Genomic DNA, 22,400 nt, shown 5'->3' with positions numbered 1-22,400 from the left:
GTCACATGTTTGTCTTAGTATATAGTATACAGTGTACTTTTCTATGCATAAAAAACATTAAACACTTCCAGATACTCTAAAACATCTTTAACATACTAATACAGTAATAATAATATGTTTTGTAGCACATCACAAAGTAGTACCGGCTGTAAGTCCCTCAAATTCTTAATATAATAGACTTTACAAGGATTGGTTCGTAACTACGGGTTGTACATAAGCTTGGACATTCGTAACCCGGGGACTACCTGTATAAGATATGGTGTTTGCACGGCGTCCAAATCACATAATGTCCTTTTTCACAGAGTTTATCAAGGACCTTAAGCAATGCAGGACTGTATTAGTGATAAGAGCATGGGCCTCATAAAATTTAGTGCAATGTAAACAAAGATATTTTAAAGGTTATGTCTAAAACATAGTATAACGAGAAACTTCATAATATTTTGGCTCTGTTGGAGTGAACCAAAAAACTTTTGTAACTTTTAGGTGTGTTACAATTTCCTATTTAACTTTTATGCACATCTTGAGCAACTCATTATATGGGAAAGTAGGGAACTTCCTGTGAACTTTAGCCTTTGTTTTCACTTGAAATTATAAATTTTTTATATAATATATAATAAATTTATTTACAAATTTTATATACTGGAATTAGGTGGGTCCTAAACTGAATCATGAAGAAGCGTCTTATAGAAAGGACAGAATAGACACGGACACACTAGGAAAAGACAGACACCAGGGAACACTGAGGAACCCCAGGGATGGCTTTCTAGACCAGACGCCCTAATTTGGAGTTACAGCCTTCTGAAATGTGAGAAAATAAGTTTCATTTCTGTTCTTTAAAATCACCCACATGTGGTATTTTTTGTTGTTGTGATGGCAGGTAACTAAGACATGGGATGTCTTTCCATTAACTTATTGTTGTTAGGTGCCATCAAGTCATTTCCCACTCATAGCAACCCTATGTACAACAGAACAAAACACTGCCCAGTCCTGTGCCACCCTCGGAATCACTGCTATGCTTGAACCTGTCGTTGCAGGCACCGTGCCAATCCGTCTTACTGAGGGTCTCCCTCTCTTTTGCTGACCCTCTGCTTTACCAAGCATGATGTCCTTCTCCAAAGACTGGTCCCTCCTAATGACAGGTCCAAAGTATGTAAGATAAAGCCTCCTTATCCTCACTTTTAAGGAGCATTCTGGCTGTACTTCTTCCAAGACAGATTTGTTCATTCTTTTGGCAGTCCATGGCATATTCAATATTCTTCCCCAACATCGTAATTAAAAGGCAACAATTCTTCAGTCTTTCTTATTCATTGTCCAGCTTTCACATGCATATGAGGTGATTGAAATTACCATGGCTTGGGTCAGTCTTACCTTACTTCTCAAAGTGACATCTTTGCTTTTTAACACTTTGTTGTTGTTGTTGTTAGGTGCTGTTGAGTTGGTTCCAGCTTTCAGTGATCCTATGTACAACAGAACAAAACACTGCCCGGTCCTGTGCCATCCTCACAATTGTTGCTATGCTTGAACTCATTGTTGCAGCCACTGTATCAATCCATCTTGCTGAGGGTCTTCCTCTTTTTCACTGACCCTCTACTTTACCAAGCATAATGTCCTTCTCCAGGGACTGATCCCTCCTGATAACATGTCCAAAGTATGTAACACGTAGTCTCGCCATGCTTGCTTGTAAGGAGCATTCTGGTTGTACTTCTTCCAAGACAGATTTGTTCATCCTTTTGGCAGTCCATGGTATATTCAATATTCTTTGCCAATGCCATAATTTGAAGGCATCAGTTCTTCCTAGGTCTTCCTTATTCATCATCCAGCTTTCACATGCATATGAGGCAATTGAAAATACCATGGCTTGGACCAGGCACACCTTGGTCCTCAAAGTGACATCTTTGCTTTCTAACACTTTAAAGAGAGGTCTTTTGCAGCAGATTTTTTACTTGTTCATTTAACTTAGGTATCTGTGTGACCTACCTACCTGATGACTTCAGAGTTATAGTACCAAAATTATAACTAACTTGCAGCTTACTTTAGTCAGTACACTGAATCTTCAAGGTGACATCTTTGCTTTTTAACATTTTAAGAGGTCTTTTTTTTTTTTTTGCAGCAGATTTGCCCAATGCAATACGTCTTTTGATTTCTTGACTGCTGCTTCTATGGGCGTTGATTGTGGATCCAAGTAAAATGGAATCTTTGACAACTTCAATCTTTTCTTCGTTTATCATGATGTTGCTTATTGGTCCATTTGTGATGACTTTTATTTCCTTTATGTTGAGGTGTAATCCCTACTGAAGGCTGTGGTCTTTGATCTTCATCAGTAAGTGCTTTAAGTCTTTTTCGCTTTCAACAAGCAAGGTTGTGTCATCTGCATATTGTAGGTTGTTAGTAAGTCTTCCTCCAATGTTGATGCCCAGTTTTTCTTTATATAGTCCAGCTTCTCGGATTATTTGTTTGGCAAACAGATTGAATAAGTATGGTGAAAAAATACAACCCTGATGCACACATTTCCTGATTTTTAAGCCAAGCAGTATCCCCTTTTTCTGTTCGAACAACTGCCTCTTGGTCTATGTACAAGTTCTGAATAAGCACATTTAAGTGTTCTGGAATTCCCATTCTTTGCAATGTTACCCATAATTTGTTATGATCCACACAATTGAATGCATTTGCATAGTCAATAAAACACGGGTAAACATATATCTGGTCTTCCTTGTAGTCATATGGACATTATCCTATCACTGACAGCGTTGTACTTCAGGATAGATCTTGAAATGTTCTTTTTGACGATGAATGCAGCACCGTTCCTCTTCAAGTTGTTGTTCCTGGCATAGTAGACTATATGATTAAAAAAAAAAAAACCTGATTCCAAATGGCCAATACCAGTCCATCTGAGCTCACTAATGCCTAGGATATCGATGTTTATGCGTTCCATTTCATTTTTGACAATTTCCAATTTTCCTGGATTCATACTTTGTACATTCCAGGTTCTGGTTATTAATGGATGTTTGCAGCTGTTTCTTCTCATTTTGAGTCGTGCCACATCAGCGAATGAAGGTCCCGAAAGCTTGACTGCACCTGCGTCATTAAGGTCGACTCTACTTTGAGGAGGCAGCTTTTCCCCAGTCATCTTTTGAGAGCCTTCCAACCTGGGGGGCCCATCCTCCAGCACTATATCAGACAATGTTCCGCTGCTATTCATAAGGTTTTCACTGGCTAATGCTTTTCAGAAATAGACTGCTGGGTCCTTCTTCCTAGTCTGTCTTAGTCTGGAAGCTCAGCTGAAACCTGTCCTCCATGGGTGACCCTGCTGGTATCTGAATACTGGTGGTATAGCTTCCAGCATCACAGCAACACACAAGGCCTCACAGTAAGACAAACTGACAGACATGTAGAGGCTATTATTATTTGAATTTTCACACCAACTACTAAGGCCAAAGATGAAGAAATTGAAGATTTTTATCAGCTGCTGCAGTCTGAAATTGATCGAACATGCAATCAGGGCACATTGATAATTACTGGTGATAATGTGAAAGTTGGCAACAAAGAAGAAGGATCGGCAGTTGGAAAATATGGCCTTGGTAATAGAAACGGTATAGGAGATCGAATGATAGAATTTTGCAAAAAAAAAAAAAAAAAACCCAGTTGTTTATGACACATAGGTTGCAGCAGTACATCGACAGAGAATTGCCAGAAATTCAGGTCTGATTCAGAAGAGGACATGGAACGAGGGATATCACTGCTGAAGTCAGATGGATCCTGGCTGATCTCAGAAGATACCAGAAAAATGTTTGTTGTTAGATGCTGTTGAGTTGTTTCTGACTCCTAGCGACCCTATGTACCACAGAAGGTAACACTGTCTGGTCTTGTGCCATCCTCACAATCGTTGTTACGCTTGAGCCCATTGTTGCAACTACTGTGTCAATCCATCTCATTGAGGGTCTTCCTCTTTTCCACTGACCCTGTACTTTACCAACATCATGATGTTGCTTATTGGTCCAGTTGTGAAGATTTTTGTTTCCTTTATGTTGAGGTGTAATCCATAATAAAGGCTGTAGTCTTTGATCTCATCAGTAAGTGGTTCGAGTCCTCTTCACTTTCAGCAAGCAAGGTTGTATCATCTGCGTATCGCAGGTTGTTAATGAGTCTCCCTCCAATCCTGATGGTGTGTCCTTCTTCATATAGTCCAACATCTCAAATTATTTGTTCAGCATACAGATTGAATAAGTATGGTGAAAGGATACAATGCTGATGCACACATTTCCTGACTTTAAACCACAAAGCATCCTCTTGTTCTGTTCGAACGATTTCCTCTTGGTCAATCTACAGGCTCTGCATGAGCAAGTTTCAGTGTTCTGAAATTCCCATTATTTGCAATGTTATCCATAATTTGTTATGAGCCACACAATTGAATGCCTTTGCGTAGTCAATAAAACACAGGTAAACATCTTTCTTCTGCGGATTGGCTGGTGGGTTTGAACCACTGGCCTTTTGATTAGCAGCTAAGCTCATAACCATTGCAGCACCAGGGCTCCTCACACTAAAACAGTGTTTTCAAATGTTTCTGCAGCAACAGAGCTCTTTTAAGATAATTTTTAGCTGCAAAACCCATTATGCAAAGTAGATGTAATAATCATACAAGTTTCACAATGCTGTTTAAACTTTTTGTTTGATTGGAAAATGTCTCATTGTTTCTGGAAACCCTGAGCTATTTCCGCAGAATCTCTGGTTCCTCTGAGCATAAACTGAAATCCTTATATGCAGAGAATATAAGAAATCTATTTTGAGGAATTCAAAAGACATAACCTTAAATATGAAGCCTCCATTTACGTGATATGGCTCACGGCCACAAAGTTAATTCAGTCGTTCATGATTTGTTAAAAAGAAAAAAACAACAACTCTCATTAATGGCTTGTTATGAGTCAGCCACAGTTCTAAGAAATGGGGATACCTGGGGAATATCTATTCAAAATTAACAAAAGAAATGTTTTTTTATCCCCAAATTGCAATATATGCGAATTACGCAAAAACTCAGAAAATTACAGGAAAGCAAAATGCAGAGACAAGGATCTGCAATTCTATTATCCAGAAACAACCACTATTAACATCTTGTCACACGTATTTCCAGACTTTTTCTTCACATATGCACATACATTTTCTTTCCTTTTTTGCCTTTTCCTTCTTCCTTTTTTTTTAAACCAGAAGTAAAATTATATCACGTCTGCTGCCCTGTAGTCTGCAGTTTATACTCAGTCATATGTCATGACTGCCTCACTGCCTACAGCCTTGGCTGCTCAGATTTGCCTGACTCTAGTGCAGTTTCAAAGGAGCGCTGGTGGCACGGTGGTTAAAGCGCTCAGCTTCGAACCAAAAGGTCAGTGGTCAGAACCCACCAGAGGCTCTAGGGGCGAAAGTGTGGCAGTCTGCTTCTGTGAAGATTCCAGCCTTGGAAACCCTATGGGGCAGTTCTGCTCTGTCCTGAGGGTTGATATGATCGGAACTGACTTGATGGCAGTGGATTTGGTTTTGTGTATGGGTGTGTGTGCAGTGCCAGGTGGTTGCTTTGAAGGGGCTCTTTAGCCTCCCAATAATCTCATGGGGCCCCCAGAGCCTCCTGAATAAAAAGTCAGTCCAAGCAATAATGGAGTGCATGCTAGACAATGTAGTTTCAACGTAAGTGACCTGGAAGGACCTGTCCCCACCCTCCCAAATAGATTGCCCCTTTGAAGCCCTTTCTGAAGACCTATCACTGCTACTCCCAAAGGATAAACTTAGAAACCTGTGTGGGATTAAGTTGGGGAGGGGGCAATGAACAATTAAAAAATTTACATTACTTTTTCTCATACCTGGGTCATTCTCTCGACGGCACTGGATTTTTGGGGGGGTCATTTTCTGGAGGTTCCCTTGTGTTATTCTTTCCACACATAACAACAACCAGAAGTTATTATTTTTCCCTAACGCATTTAAATGGGCCACCCCTCTTTGTCCACTTACTTTGGACATGTTATCAGGAGGAATCAGTTTCTGGAGAAGGACATCATGCTTGGTAGAGGGTCAGTGAAGAAGAGGAAGACCCTCAACGAGATGGATTGACACAGTGGATGCAACAATGGGCTCAAGCATAACAACGATTGTGAGCATGGCACAGGACAGGGCAGTGCTTCTTTCTGTTGTACATAGGGTCGCTATGAGTCGGAACGAACTTGACAGCACCTAACAACAGCCCCCTGCCAGTACCTCAAGAAAATGGGGTCAGTTAGGATTGTTCTTCCCTGACCTCTTTGCCTTGTCAACATCCTCCAGATCAGATAAATATTCCAGTCAATGACATTGTAAAAATGGCTTGAGGGCAGTGTCTGACCTCCGCTAACTTCACAACGGTAAAGGAGAATGAAGATCAACAGCCCAAGGCTGATTCCCATGAGGCAGGGGTCAGACATGCCTCCTCTCTCTGTCATCTTTACTAATTCTGACATCAACTGTCCCTCCCACAGCACTCTCTATTAAAAAAAAAAAAAAAAAAGCCAAACCCTTGCCATTGAGTTGATTCTGACTCACAGGGACCCTACAGGACAGAGGAGAACTGCCCATAGAGTTTCCAAGGAGCGCCTGGTTGATTCGAACCGCTGACCTTTCGGTTAGCAGCCATAGCTCTTAACCACTCTCTACTAGGTTCAATAATTCATTGCAGTGGCCATACAGAACTCACAGACCATACCTGCTGTTACGGGGTTTATTAGGGAAGTAACAGCTACAATTCAGGCTTAAGAACACTCAGGATACAGTTCTTCCATCAGAAAAGCCTCTCCCCAGCCATGCTCACAGGCACGCCTCGCCCTGGCTCTCAGTCTCTCCTCAAAGGCGCTCAGCTTTCTCTCTCCAAGGGCCAGGAAGCCCAGCGCCCTGTCTCCTGCTGCCAGATCCCCCCTGCCACTGCTTCTCACCCTCTTAGGGTTACATCTTGCTGTCTGTATCCTGCTTGCAGGAGGTTCTCAGCACAGGGATCCTGGGTCCAAAGGATGCGCTTTCCACTCCTGGCTGTTCTTCCTTGGTGGTGGTAGAATCCCCCACTCTGCTCTGGAATTGGCTCTCTTTTAAGGCAAAAGCAACGAATTCCCTTGGTAGGCCACCATTACCCTACCACACAACCACCTGGGTGGGAATTACAAGACCATGGCTAGAAAGGCCATACATAGAAGTAATTAATCCACAACAGGCATGGATACGAGAATTTGTTTTCTTAAATCTTAAAAGGATATTACAGTGTAAAAAGAATACTTGCTGAAATACTAGCTTACATTTTTTAAAAAAATGGTGGAAGAAAAACAGCAGTTGCCCTAGGGTTTCCAACCGGTTAGTTCTGGTTGGAACCCCTGCCGAGAATTTACATTTCCACCCCAGGCATACTGAATCAGAATCTGCATCTTAGTAAGATCTCCAGCTGATTCTTACGTGTAATACATTTTGAGCCCTGGTGGCATAGTGCGTAAGAGCTCGGCTGCTAACCGAAAAGGTCTGCAGTTAAAATCCCCCAGCCACTCCTTGCAAACCTATGGCACAGTTCTACTCTGTCTCATACAGTTGCTATGAGTTGGAACTGACTCGAAGGCACCTAACAACAGCAAAGTCTACTAGTGGCTCTCAGAATTGGTCCATCACCAGCAGCATTAACATTGCCTGGGCACTTGTTAGGGTTACACTTTGCCCTTGGTAATCAACCAAATGCCTCACGGAGAATGAAAAACAGAACTGTACATGCCATTGTTGATAAATCTAGAAGATACTTATAACCGTGAACCACAAAATACAAGGAGGGGCTGTCTGAGAGAAGAATTCTGATGGCTGCAGGACTCAGGCCAAGACAGCTGAGGCAGTTGTCCAAAGTGGGAAGCCCGTCTTGATTCAAGGGGAAAATCTGTTTGGAATAACAGGAATAAAATATGCCAGCCAGCAGCAGAAGCGTCCCTGTTACCTCAGTACCTTCTGAAGTCCCTTGCCTCCTCTATTTCTAGGCCACTCCCTCTAGTACCCTAACTTGAAGAATTCTGCAAACAATCCCCCACTGGGACAAAGCATTAATGTTTTATTTCCCTCACCTGCCTCTTCACTTCCTTGTTACCCGGTTTAAATCCATGATCAGTTATCAGTAATCAGTTATTTGCATGCATTCTTGACTTCCTTGCCCTTTTCTCACTTCCTCTTACTCACCTGGCAAAACTCCAGCCCTGCTTTAATTGAGCTCTTCCTGGTTTCTGAGCACTGGCTTGTGCAGCTGAATGTGGGGTGGAGAAAACCCAAAACAATGCTGCTGAGGCTCATTTCAAAAACAAAGGTTTTTGGCAATATATACATATATTGTGCTTTAGGTCAAAGTTTACAGAGCAAATTAGTTTCTCATTAAACAATTAATTCTCAAATTGTTTTGTGACATTGGTTGCCAACCCCGTGATGTGTCAACATTCTCCTCTTCTCAACCTCGAGTTCCCTGTTTCCATTTGTCCAGTTTTCCTGTCCTTTCCTAACTTCTTATCTTTGCTTTTGGGCTGGTGTGCCCATTTAGTTCTGTATACATGCTTGAACTACGTGTGTTATTGTTTTATAGGCCTGTCTAATCTTTGATAGGCATGTCTAATCTATAGGGTCGCTATGAATTGGAATTGATGGCATTGATTTTTTTTTTAATCTTTGACTGAAGGGTGAACTTCAGGAGTGACTTCAATATTTAGTTAAAAGGGTGTCTGGGGGCCATATTCTTGGTGTTTCTCCAGTATCTGGCAGACTAGTAAGCTTGGGCTTTTTTGTGTGTGTGTGAGAATTTTGTTCTACATTTTTCTCCCACTCTGTCCGGGACCCTCTACTGTGATCCCTGTCAGAGTAGTCAGTGGTGGTAGCCGGGCACCATATAGTTGTGCTGGACTCAGGCTGGTGGAGGCTGTCATAGTTTTGGTCCATTAGTCCTCTGGACTAATCTTTCCCTTGTATCTTTGGTTTTCTTCATTCTCCTTTACTCCAGACGGGGTGGGGCCAATAGATATATCTTAGATGGCTGCTTGAAGGCTTTTAGGACCCCAGATGCTACTCACCAAAGTAGAATGTAGAACATTTTCTTTATAAACTATGTTTTGCCAATTGAGCTAGATATCCCCTGAGACTATGGTCCTCAGCCCTAAGCCCGGTAATCTGGTCCCTCAGGGAGTTTAGACGTACCTATGAAGCTTCCATGACCTTGCCTCGGTCAAGTTGTACTGACTTCCCCAGTATTGTGTACTGTCTTACCCTTCACCAAAGTTAGCACTTATCTGTTGTCTAGTTAGTGTTTTCCCCTCCTCATAAACATCAAAGATTGTTTCTTTCTGTGTGGAAACCTTTTCATGAGTTTTTATAGTAGTGGTCTCATATACAGCATTTGTCCTTGTGTGATTGACTTATTTCACTCAGCATAATGCCCTCCAGATTCATCCATGTTGTGAGATGTTTCCCAGATTCATCACTGTTCTTTATCATTGTGTGGTATTCCGCTGTGTGTATGTACCATAGTTTGTCTTTCCATTCATCTGTTGGTCAGGACTTAGGTTTTTTCCATCTTTTTGCTGTTGTGAACAGTGCTGCAATGAACATGCGTGTGCATATGTCTATTCATGTGATGGCTCTTATTTCTCTAGGATATACTCCTAGGAGTGAGATTGCTGGATCATATGGTATTTCTATTTCTAGTTTTTTAAAGAAGTGCCATATTGTTTTCCCAAATGGTTGTCCATCACGTCAAATTTTTAACTTCGAGTGGGCTCTTAATGCTGCCTGGTAGTCAAACTGCATTTCCTTGGTCCTTTAACCACCTACTCTTCTAGATGACTGCTTCATGCCCCCACTTTTTTCTTCAAACCCCTACTATACCCTGCCACCAAATTCACTCTCAGTTGATGACCTTGCTTCCTATGTTAGAGTTAAAAATAGAATCAATCAGAACATAGAAGCTTTCAGGACTGTACACATGTAATCTACCACTGTACTCTGTGGCAGCCATGGCTATGCTGTGCTCAGATCCCTCTTCAAGAGAATCTGCTGTGAGTGTGTAGCTGAGACCCCTCTTCTCTCTACCCCGTGGACTTCTCCCAGCCAGTGACTGAGTGTGGTGAGGATATTAGAGGTGGGCCATTTTTGCCTCATGAAGGATTTCTGAAATGGGTAATCTATGCTGGGGACACCCCATTGGCCTAACTAACACTTTCTCAAAGTGGCACTGGAGTCTGAAGTTCTTCCTACATAGTCCTGTTTTCTTTTTCATTTTTTAAAACTTTATTGAGGTATTATTCACATACCGTACAATTCACCCATATTAAGTATTCAATTTGATAATTTTCCAATGTTAAAACATTTTCCTTACCCCAAAAAGAAACTCATACCCTTTGTGTATTCCCTCCTAACCCTCCCACCTGGCCAGCCCTAGGCAACAATTAATCTACTTTCTGTCTCTATGGATTTGCCCCTTCTGGATAATTCATATAAATAGAATCATACAACATGTGGTCTTTTACGATTGGAGTCTTTCACTTAGCTTGTTTTCGAGATTCATCCATGTTATAGCATGTATCAGTACCTCATTCTTTTTTTTAAATTGTACTTTAGATGAAGGTTTACAGAATGAGTTCCTCGTTAAACAGGAAGTACACACATTGTTCCATGATGATGGTTAACAACCCCGTGACCTGTCAACACTCTCCCTTCTCAACCTTGGGTTCCCTATTACCAGCTTTCCTGTTTGTCCCCTCCTGCTCCCAGTCCCTGCTCCAGGGCTGGTGTGCCCCTTTAGTCTCGCTTTGTTTTATGGGCCTGTCCAATCTTTGGCTGAAGGGTGAACCTCAGGAGTGACTTCATTACTGAGCTGAAAGGGTGCCCGGGGGCCATACAGTACATCATTTTTATGGCTAAATAATATTCCATTGTAAGGATATGCCACACTTTATCTATCAGTTGATGGAAGTTTGGGTTGTTCCCACATTTTGGCTCTTATGAATAATGCTGCATGAATATTTATGTACAAGTTTTTGTGTGGACATTCCTTTTCTTTTCTCTTCAATTTCACTTCTCTATACCTAGAAGTGAAATTGATAGCTCTGTGTTTAGCCCGATTGTCTCAGAGAGCTCTTCCCCATTGTCTCTTGTGTCAAAGAAACCAGGGAAATTTGAATGTGAAGTAGATAATAGATGCTATTAAGGAATTATTGTGTTAATTTTGCTGGGTATAACAATGACATGATAGGCTTCAAAAAGTGCTCACCGGTTTGAAATGCATATAGTATTACACAGAGGCAGATTATCCAATAGGTGAGGTAAGCACAATGCTGACCCTGCTTATCAGGTCATCTGTAGTGAACAATTTCATATTTTTCATCACATCAAAGATTCTGCTTCTGGGTGTGGCTGGCATCTGTCTCTCTCCCAATCCCACAGCACCTTCCTACAGAATCAAAGCCTCTTTTCAAATTTACAATCTCTGACAAGGATGGATTACCCAGTCAGCAAGGTAAGCACGGGCTTACTTGTAATTACTTACTAATCTGTAGGGAAAAACCCTGTGAAATTGTTCACTACAGATTAGTAATGAAGCCCATGCTTACCTTGCTTATTGGATAATCTGCTGTTGGTATTATAGAACAGATGACATGATATCTACAATTTGGGGAAAAGAAATGTGGGGGAAGTAAAAAAGCTAAACTTTGGCCTCATGGTCTTTCCTTATGGTGATTTCCTTCCATATTCAGACCTCTGCCCAGGGAATTAAGTGATAATTCTTGTTTCCTGATAGTTCAGGGGTATTATTAGTACAAAGGATTTGGCCACTAACCCTCATCTTATGCTACCATTGTTCTTATTCATTAATTCATTTATTTAAACATCAACATTTTGCCCATCTTGGGATATTTGGGTAGGCTCTGCTGTAAGGCAAGAAGAGTAAGTGAAATATTTATTTTTGCTTGTTTGCCCACTCAGAGGACGGTAGGGTGTGGTTGTTAGCAGTGTTGGCTCTGAAGCTAGGCCCGCTGATCTCAGTCCTGGCTCTGCAGGGTTTCTGGAGACCCTTGGAATGTTACCCTCTTGTGTCTCAGTTTTTCACTTTTGAAATGAAGATAATGAAAGTAACCTCCTCACAGAGTTGTTGTGAAGTTCAGATGGTTTAATACATATATCTTGATCATCTAGTGCTGCCGTAACAAAAATACCACAAGTATAGAAATTTATTTTCTCTCAGTCTAGTAGGTTACAAGTCCAAATTCAGGGCGTTAGCTCCAGGGGAAGGCTTTCTGTCTCCATCGGCTCTGGAGGAAGGTCCTTGTCCTCAATCTTCCCCTGCTGGAGGAGCTTCTCAGGCACAGGGACGCCGTGTCCAAAGGACGCACTCTGCTTCTGGTGCTGCTTTCTTGGTGGCATGAGGTCCCCAACTCTCTGCTTGCTTCCCTTTCCTTCTATCTCTTAAGAGCTAAAAGGTGGTGCAGGCCCCACCCCAGGGAAACTCCCTTTACGCTGGATCAGGGAGGTGACCTGAGTAAGGGCAGTGTTACAATCCCACCCTAATCCTTTTTAACATAAAATTACAATCACAAAATGGAGGACAACCACACAATACTGGGAATCATGGCCTAACCAAGTTGATACACACATTTTTGGGGGGGACATAATTCAATCCATGACAACATATAAAGCCTTAGAACAATGCCTGGTGTGTTTTATGTACTCTGATGTTAACCATTATTGTTCTCAGGAATTTGTTGAGCTTTTTTCTATATATTTTCTCATTACAAAAAAAAAAAAAAAAAACCCAGTGCCCTTGAGTCAATTCCGACTCATAGTGCCCCATAGAGTTTCCAAGGAGCGCCTGGCAGATTCAAACTGCCGACCCTTTGGTTAGCAGCCATAGCACTTAACCACTATGCCACCCCACCAGGGTTTCCATTATCTCATTATAACTTTAAATAAATCCTAAAAGGTAAAAAGGTGCTCCTATTATTGTCATTCCTAGGAATGATAATAGGAAATAGAAGCTCAGAAAGGTTAGGTAGCTGATCAGGGTCCCCCAGCTAGTAACTATCTCTGGTCTTTGAATTTCCCCAGTGTTTTTCCAGAGAAATCATTTTCTCCTGTAAGGAAAATGGTACAAGGTAGCTAATTTCAGAAGGCTATCGGAATGTGACTGGATAATTGCTTTCTTGATCAATATGGTTGGTGAAGTTTATAATCTGATGTTATTATGTCTACTTTAAAATGTATTAAAGACAAAAAATGGAGGCAAGGATTGTAGCTTGAGTGTCCAATATTTGCAAAGACCTGTCTCATAATGTTGTTGTTACGTGCCACTGAGTCAATTCCAACTTATAGTGACCCTGCGTGGCAGAACAGAACTGCCTCATTGGGTTCTCTAGGCTGGAATCTTTATGGGAGCAGATCGCCAGGTTTTTCTCCCATGAAGTCGCTGGTGGGTTTGAACCACTGACCTTTCGGTTAGCAGCTGAGGGCTAAACTGTTGTGCCACCAGGGCTCCTTTGTCACATAACAGGTATGTATTAAATATTTTATTTATTTATTTACTGGAATGAATGTCATTTGGAATTAAAATTACATAAAATTAAAGATTCATAATATCCAGAGTTAGTGAGATTATGGAGAAATGGGCATTGATATGCTTTTATGAGATTTTTGGAAGTTAATTTGGTAATAGCCACCAAATTTTAAATGTATATTTCCTTTGACCCAGAAGGTTTACTTCTAAGTGTCTACTCTCGGAAATACTTTTGTACCTATGAAAACGTATGTACAATGATATTCAAATGGATCAACGTTTGTAATTGTGGAAAATCAGAACACTACATGTTCATAAATAGGGGGATTATTTAATAAATTAGGACTCATACATTTTATTAGACATTATACAAGAGTGTAAAAAGAATGAGGGAGAGTCATACATGTTGAAATTAAAGATCTTCAGGATACGTTAAGTGAAAAAACAGTAACAGGACAATATATGCAGTGGTATCCATTTTGTTTACTGAACTGAAAACTATGGAAATATGTGGGAAAATGCATAGGAAAGAGTCTGGAAGGTTACACCCTACGCAGTTATCACTGGTTGCCTCTGGGAAGTGAGGTGGGCTTGGAAAAGGGGGCCAAGAGGAACTTCCACTCTGTACGCTTTATAGTCTGTATTTTGGGGATTTTCCACAATTAGTATATATTTATATGTTACTTGTGAAATTAAAAAAAAAAATGCAGCTTGCTTAACAAATTTACCTAGGATAATAGATGCTAAAACGTACAACAGTAAGCTTTTGCAAACCTGAAAACATGTCTCAGTAATTGGCAGCTATTTTAAAAAGTTTCCGAAGTCATCATTCTTACTAAAAATTGTATTGCTTGTAATGCTGTTGATTCCCAGAACATTTCCTGTGAGTAAAAAAAGAGCTGGATTGGCATCTGTGCAGGAAAGCTCAGGATAATAAAATCCTTGTGGCATTAGAGTAGCTAGCCAGAAGAGCTTGCCTTACGCTATTACCGTATTTCAGGCTTGACTGACAACAGATGCCAGTGACCACAGTAAAAACAGCAAATCACCCCTCACAAAAGGAGAAAGCAAGGAATGGTATATATATATTTTTTCCTTCAAATGGTAAGTTATAGCAACATCCAATGGTAAACAGGAATAGGTGTGGATGGAGGAAGGGAAAGCATTCTCAAGGCTTGTCTCAGTCTCAGCTTGAGAAATAGAGGGTCAGCTAAAGTCTGATCAGTTATTAGTAACAGCTATTTAAAATATATGACTTTTGTATAAGACCTTGAGTGGGCTTTACAGCACTGCATAGGAGCCCTGGTGGCACAGTGGTTAAGTGCTCAGCTGCTAACCGAAAGTTCCGTGGAGAGAGATGTGGCAGTCTGCTTCTGTAAAGATGACAGCCTTGGAAACGCTATGGGGTAGGTCTACTCTGTTCTATAGGGTCGCTATGAATTGGAATCGACTCAACAGCAATAGGTTTGATTTTGGATTTATGGTCATTTGCTTAAAATAATCTCAACAATAGCCCAGAATAATACAAGTGACTTTTTCTAAGAAAGCAAATTTCAGGTAAACAAATGCAGGCATGGGTCACTGTGAGGAGTCTTAGGTCTAGGAGGGAAGTAAGAAAGGGTAGAAACTTGGGTAAAGTAAGACCATCTGAAGAGGGTGCTCTCTCAACATACTACTAGGAAGAAAACACCTGTTTTACCTTCGACCAACTCTCATAATGTAAAGATAAAGAGGTGCAACCTCCAAAGCTCAGAAAGAGAAGGCATCAAGTGAAAGAAAAGGAAAAAGGGGGGAGGTCTGGTTAAGGACAAATGATGGACATTTGGGGGCATGTAGCCAAGCATGCGAAAGCTGAATAAAGAAGACCAAAGAAGGACTGATGCCTTTGAATTATAGTGTTGGCAAAGAATATTGAATATACCCTGGACTGCCAGAAGAACCAACAAATCTGTCTTGGAAGAAGTATAGCCAGAATGCTGCTTATAGGTAAGGATGGCGAGACTTCGTCTCACATACTTTGGGCATGTTATCAAGAGGGACAAGTCCCTGGAGAAGCTCATCATGCTTGGTAAAGTAGACGGTCAATGAAAAAGAGAAGATCCTCAATGAGATGGATTGACACAGGGGCTGCAACAAGGGCTCAAACATAGAAGCTGTGAGGATGGTACAGAAGACCAGGCAGTGTTTCGTTCTGTTGTACATAGGGTCTCCATAAGTCGGAGCCAACTCAATGGCACCTAACAACCACAGCCAAGCAGGAGTGGAAGTTAAAATCAAGAACTGTTTCCTGACGGTTATTCTGGTCCAGTTATGTATGTTGTAGGTGAAACTGAAATAGACAGCATGTAAACCCACTGATATAATGCTAAGGAGCCCTGGTAGCACAGTAGTTAAGAGCTCGGCTGCTAACCAAAGGGTCAGCAGTTTGAACCCAACAGCTGCTCCTCAGGTTGTGGCAGTCTCTTAATTAGAGATTACAGTCTTAGAAATCATATGGGGCAGTTCTACTCTGCCCTATAGGGTCACCACGAGGCGGAATCGACTCGATAGCAACAGGTTTAGTGTTTGGTTGGTTTGGTACAGTGCTTCAATATGAAATCCGGTTTTCCCTTGGCTGGTGGTATAGCTAGAGTGGAATGACCACAGTAATTTCCACAGCCACAGCCCAGAAAATTTACCAAATTCTCAAGTTACAGAAAAAGTCCAGTGAAGCAAGTAGGAAGAGAAAACAGAATAGTGTGGGGGTGGGTGTGCTGGCTGGGAGGAGGTAGCGTGGTGAGGAAAATTTCCCTTCAGAAAATATCTGCTGTACTTGAAGATGGCTTCTCTTCTGCTAACCTACAGTTTCCATACAATGACTCGAATTGTGACTAATGCTTATCTAGTTATTCTTGGCTTTATGGCAGAGGATTTCCAAAATTTGTGGGTAAGTTGGATTTTTAAATGACATTTATTTTCCACATAATTTGAGAGAGAATTCTTTCTTTTCTTCTCATCAGTGTTCTTGTTGTTGGTAGGTACAGTCAAGTTGGCGCCCAAATCATGATGAACCCCAAGCACAACGGAAAGAACCGCTGCCCAGTCCTGGGCCATCCCTATGACTGGGTGCAGATTGGACCCTTTGATCCACATGGTTCTCACTGACTGATCTTTGGAAGAAGATCACCAGGACTGCTGCCTGGTCCACCTTAGTCTGGAAGCTCCGCTAAAGCATCATGACAACCTGCGAGCCTCCACTGACAGACAGATGATGGCCATACATGACAGGCATTGGCTGAGAATTGAATTGGGATCTCCCGCGTGGAGGGCAAGAATTCTACCACTGAACCACCACTGCACCGTCTTACTCCAAATTATTTTCGTTGCGAGGACACTACCAGATGTAGCCTAAGTAAGAAGGAGAAATCTGTTATAAGGAAGTATTTTCAAGATAAGATACAGGAAGTTTCACGGAGCCTTTTAAGGAAGAGGAACTTGAAAAGCTATGGGGACCCATTCCTCACGCTCTCTCTTTCTCTTTCTTTTCTCTGGTCTGTGTCCCTCTTTTCTTTTGCTGCGAACCAGCATTCTGTGTAACTCCATGCGGACAAATAAAGATGACAGCTTCCCATTAGCCTTGGCGTTGGAGCGTGGGTCACCTCACTGCGAGTATACAGAGAGTCTGAGCAGCTGTCTCTGAATCCCAATTCCAAATTATCTAGGAGAGAGATCCTGACTGGCCCAACCTGAGTCAGGTGTCCACTCATGGGGACTGAGGAGGCAGGGTTAAGGACTGTAGCATAGGTGCTAACGGCTGGTCCAAGGAGCCCTGGTGGTACAGTGGTTAAGCGCTTGGCTGTTAACCAAGAGGCCACTGGTTTGAACCCACTAGCTGCTGTGCAGGAGAAATATGTGGCAGTCTGCTTCCAGAAAGACTACAGCCTTGGGAATCCTATGCGGTAGTCCCACTCCATCCTTTAGGGCCACTATGAATTGGAATTGACTCAATGACAATAGGTTTGGTTTTCGTTTCAGAGGCTGGCCCACCCTGGCTGGAGAGGAAACTTCTCAGAGAAAGGGGGCAGAATCCTTAATCTAAATTGTTGTAGTTGTGTGCTGCCCAGTTGATTCCGACTCATAGCGACCCCACGGGACAGCATACAACTGCCCCATGAGGTTTCCAAGGCTGTGACCTTTACAGAAGCTGACTGCCACATCTTGTTCCAGTGGAGCTATTGGTGGGTTTGAACCGCCAACCTTGTGGTTAGCAGCCGAACACTGAACCATTGTGCTACCAAGGCTCCTTTAATCTATATTAGGACTCAGGAATTAATGGTCTGTGAACTAACAATTATGCCAGGAGGATTTCTGTATTGAAGAGTGAACCTTGGTATGAACCCTTTTATAAAGGAAAATATTTTTGATGAATTGGTAACCACACCTCTAACCGTTTTAAGTTAAAAAAAAAAAAAGTTTTTAAAAATGAAACATCATTATAAATGACAGTTTGAACACTTTGCCAAACAATTATCCTTACCTGAAGGAGGTTATTAATTTCTGGCTTACAGAGGGGAAAACTTGTGCACCAAAGTTAAACTTACTTGGTTATCTCGAAGGAAGGAAGGACTGGCAAATCGGGAACACCTGTGAGGAACGAGGTGGCGAGATGCTGAAGGGCACGCAAGGGTTTTGAAATATTCACTTGTTACAACAAATCAAACTTTTAAGTGAATGGCCCTCAAATATCTGGATGAGTTAAAATGTTTTAAATATTTTTCATCTATCATCAAAACAGCCCTGAACGGGAAGTACTATTGTCTTTGTTCTACTGATAAGAAGTGGGTGGTCCGGAAGACTAAGACTAGGAAGAAAGGCCTAGTGATCTACTTCTAAAAATTAGCCAGTGAAAACTCACAGCAGAATATTGTCCAATATAGTGCTAGAAGATGAGCCCCCTAGGTTGGGGGGCACTCAAAATACACAGTGGCCCCCACAATGGACTTAAGCATACCAGTGATTGTGAAGATGGTGCAGGACCAGGCAATGTTTTGTTCTGATGCACATGAGGTTGCCATGAATCAGAACAGACTCAAGGCAACTAACCGTAACAACAACTGATGAGAAAATGGAGGCTTTGAAAATTTAAATGACTAATTTGGTGAAGCTGTGATTTAAACCTGGGTTGGCTGGACTCGGAAGCTTAAAGCTCTTCTACCCTTGGCCATGAATTTTCCACCTTGGCTTTGCATCAAACCATCTAAGAACTTTAAAAAAACAGTAGATGCCAAGGCCCCATCTCACTCTTAGGGGGTCACAGGGTTATTGTGGGGGTGGGTTCAGGGAGTGGCCATCAAGCACCACTGTTGCCATGCTTCACTACCGTGGAAGGGCAGAATTGTAAGGCGTGCCACTACATACCTCCCCACGGTTGACAACTAGCTGCCAATTGTTACCTTAGGATATGGCCATACAGCCAGTTTTGAACCTTAATGTGTGATCATCCAGCCCACACTTCTCATTTCTCCATCTTGTCTGAAATAATGTCATAAAAGACTTGGCCAAAGGTCTTGGGACTCTGTTTTATCATTATTAAAGAATAGGGAAAACTTTCTGAAATTTTTGTCCTTGGGAGCAAGTTTCTAGCTATGCTAACACCAGGGATCACATAAAGATCTCAAAAGTTCTCTAATACTCAGACTGAGAACAGTTCAACAGTCCAGGTTAGCAGTGGCTTAAAACCATAACCTATTAGCGAGGAGAGTCGCTTTCACTATCTGAGTAACGCTAAGCAAGTCACTTCGTCTTTGGGTGCTAGAGGATTTCTCAGTTTTCTAAGCCTATGAATGTTGTATTTCCCTTGTCTACCTTGTCTTCCATACCCGAGTCACTAACACAGAAGGAATCCCTTCTCCCAGAGAAAGCTCTCAATATTTACTAGTTCCAAATGGCTTCTCCCTACAAATAGGTAGTGAAGAATAACAGATACCCTGCCTGGCTGAATAAATGTTACAAAATATAGAAACATCACTTGCCACAATGAATGTACCCACATTGTTTCAGAAAGAGCTTTTTATTTTTTCCCTTCACTGAAGTGAATGTTTCCATTTCCACAGTTCAGGTGCTTTTTCACCATGGCATTAAGGCCACCTTCAGCACTTCATCTTCTTTGTGTGGGTCTGTGTTCTGGCTTCTACCCCAATAACAGTTTTGTCTGGAGGAAGAGGGAACTCTGATGGCGGTTGCTATTTGTAATTTCAGCCTTAATATTCTCAGCAGATGTTAGATTTGCATTCCAGTCACAACCCCTATTTCTAATTTCTTTTGAAAAATTAAATAAAAGGACTCTCCAGCATATTTTGCCTAAAAGACAGTAGCCATAGAAATGTGATCTTCCTGTAAATTCCTCCCTCTTAAGAGAAAACAAGGGCTCTCCCTCGTTATTTACTTTAAAGGAGTCAGTGTGAATTCAAGTCATTTCCTATTCTGGATCACTTACTGAAAGACCTTTTGCAATGGATCTTATGTAAGAAAAAATTCAGGAATTGCTTTGGAGAGGTTAACTTAAAGAATAAACCACCACTCATCTGTTTCATCTGTCAGTTTGTCGTACTGTGGTGGCTTGCAGGTTGCTATGATGCTGAAAGCTATGCCACTGGTATACCAACAGGGTCAGCATGGTGGACACGTTTCAGCGGAGCTTTCAGACTAAGACAGACTAGGAAGAAAGACCTGGAAATCTACTTATAAAAAAGTCAGCTAGTGAAAACCTTACAAATAGCAGTGTTTGATATACTGCCAGAAGATGAGCCCCTTAGGTTGGAAGGCACTCAAAAGACGACTGGGGCGGAGCTGCCTCCTCAAAATAGAGTCAACCTTAATGATGTGGATGGATTTAAGCTTTCAGGACCTTCATTTGCTGATGTGGCACGACTTAGAATGAGAAGAAGCATCCGTTAATAATCAGAACCTGGCGTGTATGCAGTACGAATCCAGGAAAATTGGAAGTCATCAAAAACGAAATGGAATGCATCAAGATCAATATGCTAGGCATTAGTGAGCCAAAATGGACTGGTATTGGCCCTTTTGAATTGGACAATCATACGGTCTACTATCCCGGGAATGACAACTTGAAGAGGAATGGCGTTGCATTCATCGTCAAAAAGAACATTTCAAGATCTATCCTGAAATACAACACTGTCAGTCATAGGATAATATCCATACACCTACAAAGAAGACCAATTAATAGAAGTATTCAAATTTGTGTACCAAAGATGAAGAAATTGAAGATTTTTACCAACTCCTGCAGTCTGAAATTGATCAAATATGCAATCAAGAAGCATTGGTAATTACTGGTGACTGGAACGCAAAAGTTGGAAACGAGAAGGATTGGTAGTTGGAAAATATGGCCTTGCTGAAGGAAACCACGCTGGAGATCCAATGATAGAATTTTGCAAGATCAAGGACTTCTTCATTGCAAATACCTTTTTTCAACAACATAAACAGCAACTATATATGTGAACTTCACCAGATGGAATACACAGGAATCAAACTGATTACATCTGTGGAAAGAGACGATGGAGAAGCTCAGCATCATCAGTCAGAATAAGGCAAGGGGCCAGCTATGAACAGACCATCAATTGCTCATATGCAAGTTTAAGCTGAAGCTGTAGAAAGTTAAAACAAGTCCCCAAAAGCCAAAGTGGAACCTTGAGTATAATCCACTTGAACTTAGAGACCATCTCAAGAACACATTTGATGCATTGAATACTAATGACCCAAGACTAGACGAATTGTGAGACGACATCAAGGACATCATATATGAAGAAAGCAAAAGGTCATTTAAAAAAACAGGAAAGAAAGAAAAGACCAAAACGATTGTCAGAAGAGACTCTGAAACTTGCTCTTGAAAGTAGAATAGCTAAAATGAATGGAAGAAATGATGAAGTAAAAGAGCTGAGCAGAAGATTTCAAAGGGTGGCTCAAGAAGACAAAGTAAAGGATTATAATGAAATGTGCAAAGACTTGGAGTTAGAAAACCAAAAGGGAAGAACACGCTTGGCATTTCTCAAGCTGAAAGAATTGAAGAAAAAAATTCAAGCTTCAAGTTGCAATACTGAAGGATTCTATGTGCAAAATATTGAGCGACGCAGGAAGCATCAAAAGAAGATGGAAGGAATACACAGAGTCATTGTACCAAAAAGAATTGGTTGATGTTCAACCATTTCAGAAGGCAGCATATGATCAGGAACTGATGGTACTAAAGGAAGAAGTCGAAGCTGCACTGAAGCCATTGGCGAAAAACAAGGCTCCAGGAATTGATGGAATATCAACTGAGATGTTTCAACAGACGGATGCATTGCTGGAGGTGCTCACTCATCTATGTCAAGAAATTTAGAAGACAGCTACCTGGCCAACCAACTGAAAGAGATCCATTATTTGTGCCCATTCCAAGGAAAGGTGATCCAGCAGAATTTGGAATTTATCAAACAATACCATTAATATCACACATAAGTAAAATTTTGCTGAAGATAATTCAAAATGGTTGCAGCAGTATATTGACAGGAATGGCCAGAAACTCAAGCTAGATTCAGAAGAAGACCTGGAATGAGGGATACCATTGTTGATGTCAGATGGATCTTGGCTGAAAGTAGAGTGTACCGGAAGGATGTTTCCCTGTATTTTATTGACTATGCAAAGGCATTTAACTGTGTGGATCTGACAAATTATGGATAACGTTGTGAAGAATGGGGATTCCAGAACACTGAATCGTGCTCATTCAAAACCTGTACATAGACCAAGAAGCAGTTGTTCGAACAGAACAAGTGGACACTGTGTGCTTAAAAATCAGTTAAGGTGTGCATCAGGATTG

The sequence above is a fragment of the Elephas maximus genome, chromosome 9 (assembly GCF_024166365.1).
Source record: "Elephas maximus indicus isolate mEleMax1 chromosome 9, mEleMax1 primary haplotype, whole genome shotgun sequence".
Classification (NCBI taxonomy): Eukaryota; Metazoa; Chordata; class Mammalia; order Proboscidea; family Elephantidae; genus Elephas; species Elephas maximus.
Note: the sequence above shows the minus strand (reverse complement) of the source record.